The sequence below is a fragment of the Nicotiana attenuata genome, unplaced genomic scaffold (genome assembly GCF_001879085.1).
Source record: "Nicotiana attenuata strain UT unplaced genomic scaffold, NIATTr2, whole genome shotgun sequence".
NCBI classification, from domain to species: domain Eukaryota; kingdom Viridiplantae; phylum Streptophyta; class Magnoliopsida; order Solanales; family Solanaceae; genus Nicotiana; species Nicotiana attenuata.
In genome coordinates, this window is record NW_017673978.1 from 77,116 (window position 1) to 86,377 (window position 9,262).

Genomic DNA, 9,262 nt, shown 5'->3' on the forward strand with positions numbered 1-9,262 from the left:
CCTCAAGGCCATGAAGAAAGATTGTGGCGGGGGGGACTAGTCGTGGTGCAGATCCCCGATCCCGAGGAGAGCATTACCACTCATGTGAAGGGATTCCTAAGTGTTTACGCTTACCCCTTCACACTGGATCCCCTCGATCCAATTGTGATCAACTTCTGCAAAAGATATCAAGTCACCCTCGGCCATATCCACCCTTCTTTCTGGCGTATAGTGATCATGCTTCGCTACTTCTCTTGTAAGGCCGAGGGACTAGAGTTCACCCTCAATCACCTCATCTAATTGTATCGGCCTTAGCTTTTCTGAGGGTTGATCAAGCTTCAATGCCGGTCGAGCAAAGCCTTCTTTGCTAGCAATGACGAGGATAAAGACCGAGGTTGGATGAGCTGGTTCATCCGAGTGAGGACCTCGGATATCATCCCCAAGGGAAAAATGTCGTTCCCAGAGAAATAGAACCTCAATCGTAAGCGAAGTCCTTTTCCCAATATCCTCTTATATTCCTGTTTTCGCATTGTGTGATGATTTTACCTTTTTTGCAGCGGTTGCTTGGATGCCCCATGAAATCCCCGACCTCGAAGACTGGGTCCGAAAATTAGCTGCGACCTCTTCGTATGATGAGCGCAAATAGCGTGACTTGTCGAGGGGTAAATAGGAGGCCAAACACCACGGTTAGTTCTTTTCCAAGTCTTTGATGCTTTTCCTTTTATCGGAGAAGCCTTCTTACTTATGCCTAATTCTCATTCATGCAGGCATTGGAGATGTCTCTGAAATGAGGCCAGCTCCGCCCGGGGAAGAGATTGAGTCCCCGATTCCAAAATCGGGGAAAGATAACAAGAGAAAAAGGGCTTCGAAACATGAAGACCCCCAAGAGAAGAGGGCCCCTACTCGGAGGAAAAAGAGGAAACTCATTTACATGGATATAGACTCAATCCCTCAACTAAATGATGAAGAAGAAGACGAGGGCGAAGAATCGGCGTTGGTGACCTGAGTTAGGAAGCTAGTTGAAGCCGTCAATCCCTCCGGACCAGAGACCCTGCCTCGTGGTGAGGAGGCTCCGATGAAAGACGCAGGCAAGGCCCCCAAATCGCCTGAGGTCAAGATTGATCCTCCGCCTTCAACAAATACACCGAAGGGGACAAGTAATGAGGCTCCCGAGGCTGAAGAGAACGCTCCGACCGACTCGCCTGGGGCCATGAGAATAGGTCACTCTCCTTCTCTACCATATTATTTCGAGGAGGCAATAAAGGAAGCTCAAGCCCTGCAAACGCCTGATCTGAGTGGAGTCCCCGGTGAAGAAGATCCTTTCTGGGATTGCTTTACTGGGGTTGATGACGCCACCGACCTCAACGATGCATCTACCCTCTTTGAAGAGGCTCATCGTCTTTTCTCTCGGGTAAGAATTAGTTCCTATCATTGTAATTTTTCTTTTTCCCTTTCCTCAACTGATATCTCTTTTTCTACGTAGGCCATTACCAGGTTTAGGGCCGAGCTGAGCCAATGTGAGGCCGAGATCAAGAAGCCTTCGGATGAAGGGAAGACCCCGAGGCTCTTTTGCAGCCAAAAGGAGGAGGACCTCAAGGACCTTTGGGCTGACTTGGCCAAAGCTCGCCAAAATGAGGCTGAGTTAGACAAGCAGGTAACCATCATTTTGCAAGAGTATGATCTATTTGACCCAACTGTGGAGGCTAACACTTCAGTGTCTCAGCTGCAGCAAAAATTGGAGATGATCGGGCAGCTTCGAAGGGAGGTCGATCAAGTTAAGGCCGACTGCAACCAGTGGAAAAAAAATATGGATCTGCTTGCTGCTGAGAAAAAGGCTGCTCTAGCTAAAATGGCCTCGGCTGAGACCCAGCTCCGGGGTGCGAAAGTGAAAATCCTGTCCCAAGCCAAGGAGATCAATGAGCTCGAGGCCAAACTTGCCGCAACCGTGGTCGAGGTCTCCAAAGCCAGGGCTATGGTCGAGAAGACAAAGGCCATGGATGATAAAACTGTTGTTGTGTACCTAAGGGACACTGAAGCTGCTCAAATGGAACTAAGGGAAGCCTCCAACCGGGAGAAACGGATCAGTGATTTTGCCAAGTGTCAATCCTGGAGGGAGACCCTCGAAGAGATCCATGCTCGAGGTTTTGACCTTATCGAGGAGATAGCCCAAGCAAAAGCGCTCGAAGCCGATGCCAAGTTTCTCGTCTCCTCTTCTGATGGTGACGATGATGAAGGCAACCAAAGTGGGTCCGATAATGAAGTTGGGCCCGAAGAGGAAGCTGCTCCCGAGGGAGAGATCAGCCCTAGGTATAGATAGGATTTTTTTTTCTCTTTCTGTATTTTTCTTTTTGCAAGACCTTTCATCGGTCTCTTGTATATATCTTTTTCCAAGTATATAAAGGAAGAATTTTCTTGAATGTTTTCTCGATGTTTCCTGCCTTATGAAGTCCTTACAATGACTTCATTCTTTTTAATTGTGTTTTTGATATTTTATCTCAGATGTTTTCTTCGAAATTGCCGTGGTCGAGTTCGAATAAGGTTCGAACTTTGGGGCATAGACCATTACGGGCTCGTGCCGGATAATGGTGAGTCCCCAAGCCATAATCAAGTTATTAATCATTTAGGCTTGGGATAATCAAACCCTTGGGTTCGGATCGGGTGAGAACAAGGTCTCAAACCCTAAGAATATCGACCCTTAGGCTCTTTTAGATCAGGCCATTATGGCCTCTAAGAGATGGCTAATTATTTCCCCTTTTCGGCGTAGAAGACTTAGTAAAATTTATTTATGCCTTGGCATTTTTTTCTACCCATTGGGTTTTTTGAGGGTTCGATGTCGATCAGAACCCTTTGTTTTTAGTGCCTTAGCACCAGTTCGTATTTGAATAATTTGATACCTCTTAAGGTTTTTTCGAGGGCTGATTTTATCGAAGCCCTTTGATTATTTTGCCGAGGGTAGCCTTTATTTAACCGGTTTTTGAGAATTCGAAGGCTCGTTTTTATTGCGAAATTCGGACGTCTCCGAGTCATGTTATTTTGGCCGTAGCCTCTAATATGGTCGTAGCTTTCAGGTGTGTCTCTTGGACTTGTTTCCCGATAACTTTTCGAACTTGTCTGAAATGTTAGTTCCCGAGGATGACGACCTTGGCCTTTACATCGGGGGTGCCTCTTTGAGGTCTTATAAACTCGAGTTTAGACAATTCGACTGTACTAACTGTCGACGATAGTCCCCGAGTATTCGAGGTGTGTTTGCGTTTTTGGCTCTTGAGCCGTTTCTCCCAGAATCACAAGTATGGAGTTCGTATAGTAGCAAATTTCTTTGATACACAAAGTGTTTGATATAGAAAGAATGATTCTTTGAATAATTCATACATGCGTACATATTTTTCCATTGGGGCTCGACTATTCTATATGGATACGGTTCATCTGACCGTTTGGCCCATTACAAAGTTTTCCTATCGAGGCCCTTTTTGGCGTGGAGTATTTCCTCGAAAATATAACCTCCGAGGGTGATGCCCCCCAGTATTCAAGGTTGATTGAAAAGAAGCCTTAGATACTGTTGAATTCTCCTTAGGTAGCCCATAGTTGTTGCCTCGTTAAAAACCTTGCCGGAAAAATCCATTTGGGATAAAACCCGATCTAAGGGAAAAAGAGTGCAACGCGTGCTTTAAAATCTAAGGTCTTTGTGTATAAGGGTGACCTCGACGTCTTTGATCAAACATCTGCAATGAGTTAGTCTTAAATGCAAATGGAAAAAGGAGAAGGTCATACCTTAGCAATAATATCGTTTGAGTAGTGATACATTCCAGTTGTTTGGCAATTGTTCACCTTCCATCGTGCCAAGTTTGTAAGATCCTTTTCCGATAACTCCGATGACTCGGTACGGTCATTCCCAATTCAGGCCTAGTTTGCCTTCATTCAAGTCTCGTGTACTGAGGGTGACTTTCCGTAGAACTAAGTCCCCGATATCGAAGTGTCGAAGGTTGGTCCCTCTATTATAATATCTCTCGATTCTTTGCTTCTGCGCAGCCATCCAAACAAGTGCAGCTTCTTATTTTTCATCTAATAGCTCGAGGCTAGTATTCATAGCCTCGTGATTTGATTCCTCCGATGCATGTCGAAATCTGGCGCTGGATTCCCCGACCTCGACTAGAATCTTGTATATTTGTAGATCTTTTATGTGTAAAAATGAAGATCTCTCCTATTAATATCGACCTCTAGCAGTTAAAAATTTATGAACATAAATGGGGATATTAGCAAGTAGGTCTTTAGGACGCCAAAATTAGTTGGGAAGACGCGAAATAAAGGCAGTCAACAGTGCAAGAGAAAAAAAAACAGTCAAAAAGTAAAAATTAGCTCGGTTAGCCATTTTTTAGCCGGCTATTAGTGTTTACCATATTTTAGATTGTAAAAATAGCAAAGTAGCACTGGTCCGGTTAAATATATGTTTTAGCCTTTTTGTCCCAACTAAAATACTGGAGTTCGAAGTTTCTGACAAGTGGAACCCAATATATTATGCTGGAATGCAAAGATTTAATGTATTTTTAAACACATGAAGATTCCTAACTTTTTAACCTTTACTAGCGCAAAATTCGGGAACGATTGCTGGTTTTTGAATCTTTACTAGCGCAAAACCCAAGAACGATTCCTAGTTTTTAAGTTCACATTTACTTCAATAATTTTGAATCTTTACTAGTATATAATCTATAATCTAAATATGGTTTCTGTTTTTTGAACCTTTACTAGTGAAAAATTCATGAAAGATTCATGATTTTTGAATTCACATTTGAATCAAATTTGAACCTTTACTAGTGTAAAATCTAAAATTCAAATATTTTTTTACTGATGTTTGAACATTTACTAGTGTAAAATTCAAAATTCAGAAAAAAATATTGATGTTCAAACCTTTACTAGTGCAAAATCTAAATAAGATCTAAGAACGTTTCATGATTTTTGAATTCACATTATATTTCAATAATTTTTAACCGTTAAATACAAAATTCAGTATACATTACTAGTTTTTGAACCTTTACTAGTGCGAAATTCAGGAAAATTTAGGAATGATTTATGATTTTTCGAATACTTCAACAAGTGAGAGCTACTGCTTCAGGTCATTCAAACTTTAGAAACAATTCCTGGATCATCTTATAAATGTTCAAAGTCTAGTAATCGTTTTTGAAGTTCTTTTGCGTTTTAGATAGAGATATTCTTGTCCATACATATATTTCTGCATTAATGAATGAGTATTTTGCCAATACAATTTAAAATATAGCTAAACTCTAATAGCCGACCTAAAAAATATAATTTACCAAACTTCCACAGTCAAAAATGCAAACGAGCCAAAGACGCTCAACGGGAAAGGCTCAAAGAACAAAAGAAGAGAGAGAATTTGGTAGATTACAAATAAATCAAATGTATTTCGTTCTTCTAAGATTTGAATTTTTATTTATCTTTTCAAATTTAGTGGCTGGGTCAATTTTAAAGTGAAACTTTTGAATTGTTGAAAGGAATTTTTATATGGTATAACTAATATTTAGTAGGTATTTACCATCAGTAACTATAGTTTAAAATAATTACGATACATAGCTAATTTTTTATTTTATAGTAAATTTACCTTCCACACAATTTTCAGATCTCTCCCTCCTTATCACAACCCTAAGAACCATCTTCTCTCCGAAAACCTCTATGTTGTCGCCACGCCAGACCATCTCTGCACCGCCATCATCGGAAATTGCCGCTACGGTCTCCAAATGGTCCTAAATTTTTACCATCTCTTGCTCTCACCCTCCTCTACACGAATTCATAGCATATTTCTTTTAGTTCCTCATAAAACTTCGTAGATCTGAGAAAAAACTAAAAAAAAAATAAAACTTTATTTTCCAAATTCATTGAGTTCCGGCCACTTTCACCCATGAAACATACATGAAAGGATAGATCTTGGGTGGATCTATCTTTTGACATTATTTTTATTCGGAAATTCCGAAAGAACTTTTTTCGGCGAGCCTCCAGCGAAGCGTCAGAAAATACATTTAGTATAAATACAATATATTATTATATGTATTCTCTATTTAAGTGTAACTATAGTGTATTTTTATTTTGCGGAAATTCTAATTGTATTTCTCAAATCTAGCCGGATTTGAGTGCATTTTTCTTTTTGAATGTAAATACAATTTTTTTTTGTTGGTATTTTTGCCTTATTTTATTTATTCTGAAGGAGATTTTTCGGCAAATCCCTGTTTTTTTTTTTTTTTGAATTTTGTAGTTTGAATACAGTCAAATGGAATACAGCGTAAAAAGTAGCAACTAATAAATACAGTGAATTGAATACAACTGAATATCCCTGTATTTTTTGATATTTTTGTTTGAATATAGTGTAAAAGTAGGCTACAAATGAATACAGTGAATCGAATATAACCAAATATTATTATTTTTTAATATTTTTTGAATACAGCCGAATTGAATATAGTAAATTAAATACAACCGAATTAAATACAATAAAATACATTTATTGCTACAATTCGTAATTAGCTAAATTATAGCTACAACTTATTAGAAGCCTTCAAACTACAACTGTTTCTGTAAGTTCTCTTGTTGAAATAAAACTGATGGATTAGTGGAAATTGCATGTCAGATGGTACGGGTTTTCAAATGTCACAGAAATTTACATAAAAGATATCTCTTCGATTAAAATATATGCCACACGAAATAAATTCCAACTCATGATACTTGTTGCTACGCCTATTATATATTCTCTAAAGAAAAAATTACCGACATTAAACTTTACTCCAAAAGTATTTAATTTAGCCTTGACAAGTTCAAAATGACCAACTTTTTGAGATGAGTCACTATTTTAATCTTAAAATTGGATACATGTTCACAATAAAGAGGAAGAATTAAACTCCGATTTGAGACAAAATGGAGGACTTTGTCATAATAAAACAATACTAACAATTATTAGGGCTCAATTCTAGATATGACGGGATCGACTATATGAATTGCTACCGATCCATATTTCTCATCTAAACTTGTCTTAAATTAATATTATATAAAAAATAAAAATAAAAATAAAATAAATAGTACTACAACTTCTTCATATAATTTAAGAAAGGTATGGGAACTTCTTCATAATAATAAATAACAAACAAATCATTTGTAAAATTATTTGTTATCCTACCATATATTAGTATTAAAATTTGTAATGTTACAATGATAAAAGCAAAAAATGCAGAAATATGATATTTTTTGGGATGATCTATAACTTTTGACCCTCGCTTGTCCAATGAACAAACCTTCAAGGTCAAAAGTTAAAAGTGTTACTCATAGAACAAGTGAGGGGCAACACTTGTTAATTTTAATGTTCAGTCTATAAAAAAGTGGGATAAAAATTTAAGATCATCTACCTCGAAGGCTATTTGTGTACCTGATAAAAGGGCCACCAAAGAATAATTGCAACTAAGGTTGCTAAAGAAATGGAGCCAAGTAGAGTTATTAGATTGTTAAACAAACATTAAAAATGGAGGCAAGTTGTATTGGGAAAAAACTGAATTTAAATATTGAAGATGACATGTAATGACACGTAGACCGGTCAAATAGTCAAAGCATGGCAAACAGTTAGAAGACACGAGTAACAATAGATGCGGGAGAGAAGATACTTAAAGGTACGAGCTACTATCCAGATGAGACGAGACTCGTACCTGTTCGAGCCATTTAAAGCTCGAAGATCAGAAGGAATTGAAGATATGAATCTGATAGCGTAAAAGAGTCCAAATTCAACATTAAATGCCAAATACGTTAGAGAATTTGTATTTAATAAGAATAATTGAATAACGTTTCTTTTAATGTCATTTACTGCTCGTAATTGCCTCATTAAGACAAAGGTATTACACTTTCTCTTAGAATTGACTATAAAAGGAGAAAGTCACAACATCTGTAGGACACGAAATATCATTCCGATTATACTGAAATATACTCTTATTCATTGCTTTATTGTTGTTCACAAAATCTCTTATTTCTTGATTATCAGTAACCCGATTTCTCTATTAAATTCTAGTTTTAACCAAATATTCAGTTTTTTGGTTAAACAAATTGGTTCTGTTACCAGGAATCTGATAATCTATTCTCTTTAAGTTACATTTTATCTGTTATTATCATCATGTCGAACAACAACAACAACAATAACAGTGAGAATACCTTGGGAAACCATGAACATCAAGTCCATCAAAATCAAGGTGATTTACAAAACATTAACGTGGTTCCTCCCCCTCAAAATTCACCACGTCAATCTCGTGAAGGCACTCCTACTCCTGAATCCCGGGCTGTTGAATAAGAGCAATCTGAATATTCTGAAGGAGCGGATGACGCTTTACAGAAAGTAATTGATGCACGGGTTAACAAAGCTCTTCAAACTCTTGTCAGTCGATTACCTGTTGCACCACCCACACCTACGCCTAATAACAACACACTGGAGAATCCTCGTTCTGGCCTTATCAATTCTGGAAATGGAGGAACCCCCAGTGAGCCACAGGAAGGAGAACCAGGTAATTCAAGTAATTCTCATTTGCAAAATTTAGTACTAACTTTGCAGAAACAGCTTAAGGAGCAAAATGAGCGCATCGAGCAAATCCCTGGTGTTCCTCCTGTGATCAAAGGAGTGGATGTGGATAAGTACTCGCAACAACCTTGGAAACCAAGTGCTGCTCCCCTTCCAATCCCTAAAAAGTTCAAAATGCCTGAAATCTCGAAATATGACGGCACAACAGACCCACGTGATCACGTAACTGCATTTACTACAGGTGTAAAAGGCAACGATTTGACCAAGCAAGAAATTGAATCCGTGTTGGTCAAAAAATTTGGAGAAACACTCACCAAGGGTGCATTAACCTGGTATTCTCTTTTACCTGAAAATTCTATAAACTCTTTTGCTGAGCTTGCAGATTCTTTTATTAAAGCGCACTCGGGAGCTCAAAAGGTTGAAAAAAGAATGGAAGACATTTTCAAAATTAAACAAGGGGACTCAGAGTTGCTCAGAGATTTTGTTGATAGATTCCAACGTGAAAGGATGACTTTACCCCGTGTACCTGATAATTGGGCTGCAATAGCTTTTGCAAGCAACTTAAATGATAAAAGTTCAGAAGCCACGAGAAGACTTAAAGAAAGCCTTCGAGAGTTCCCTGCAACCACTTGGAATGACGTTTATAACAGGTACAGTACGAAGTTGCGAATTGAGGAAGATACCGTACCTCAGTTTCATCATGAAGAAAGGAGCAATTCCAGGAGGTCAGAAACC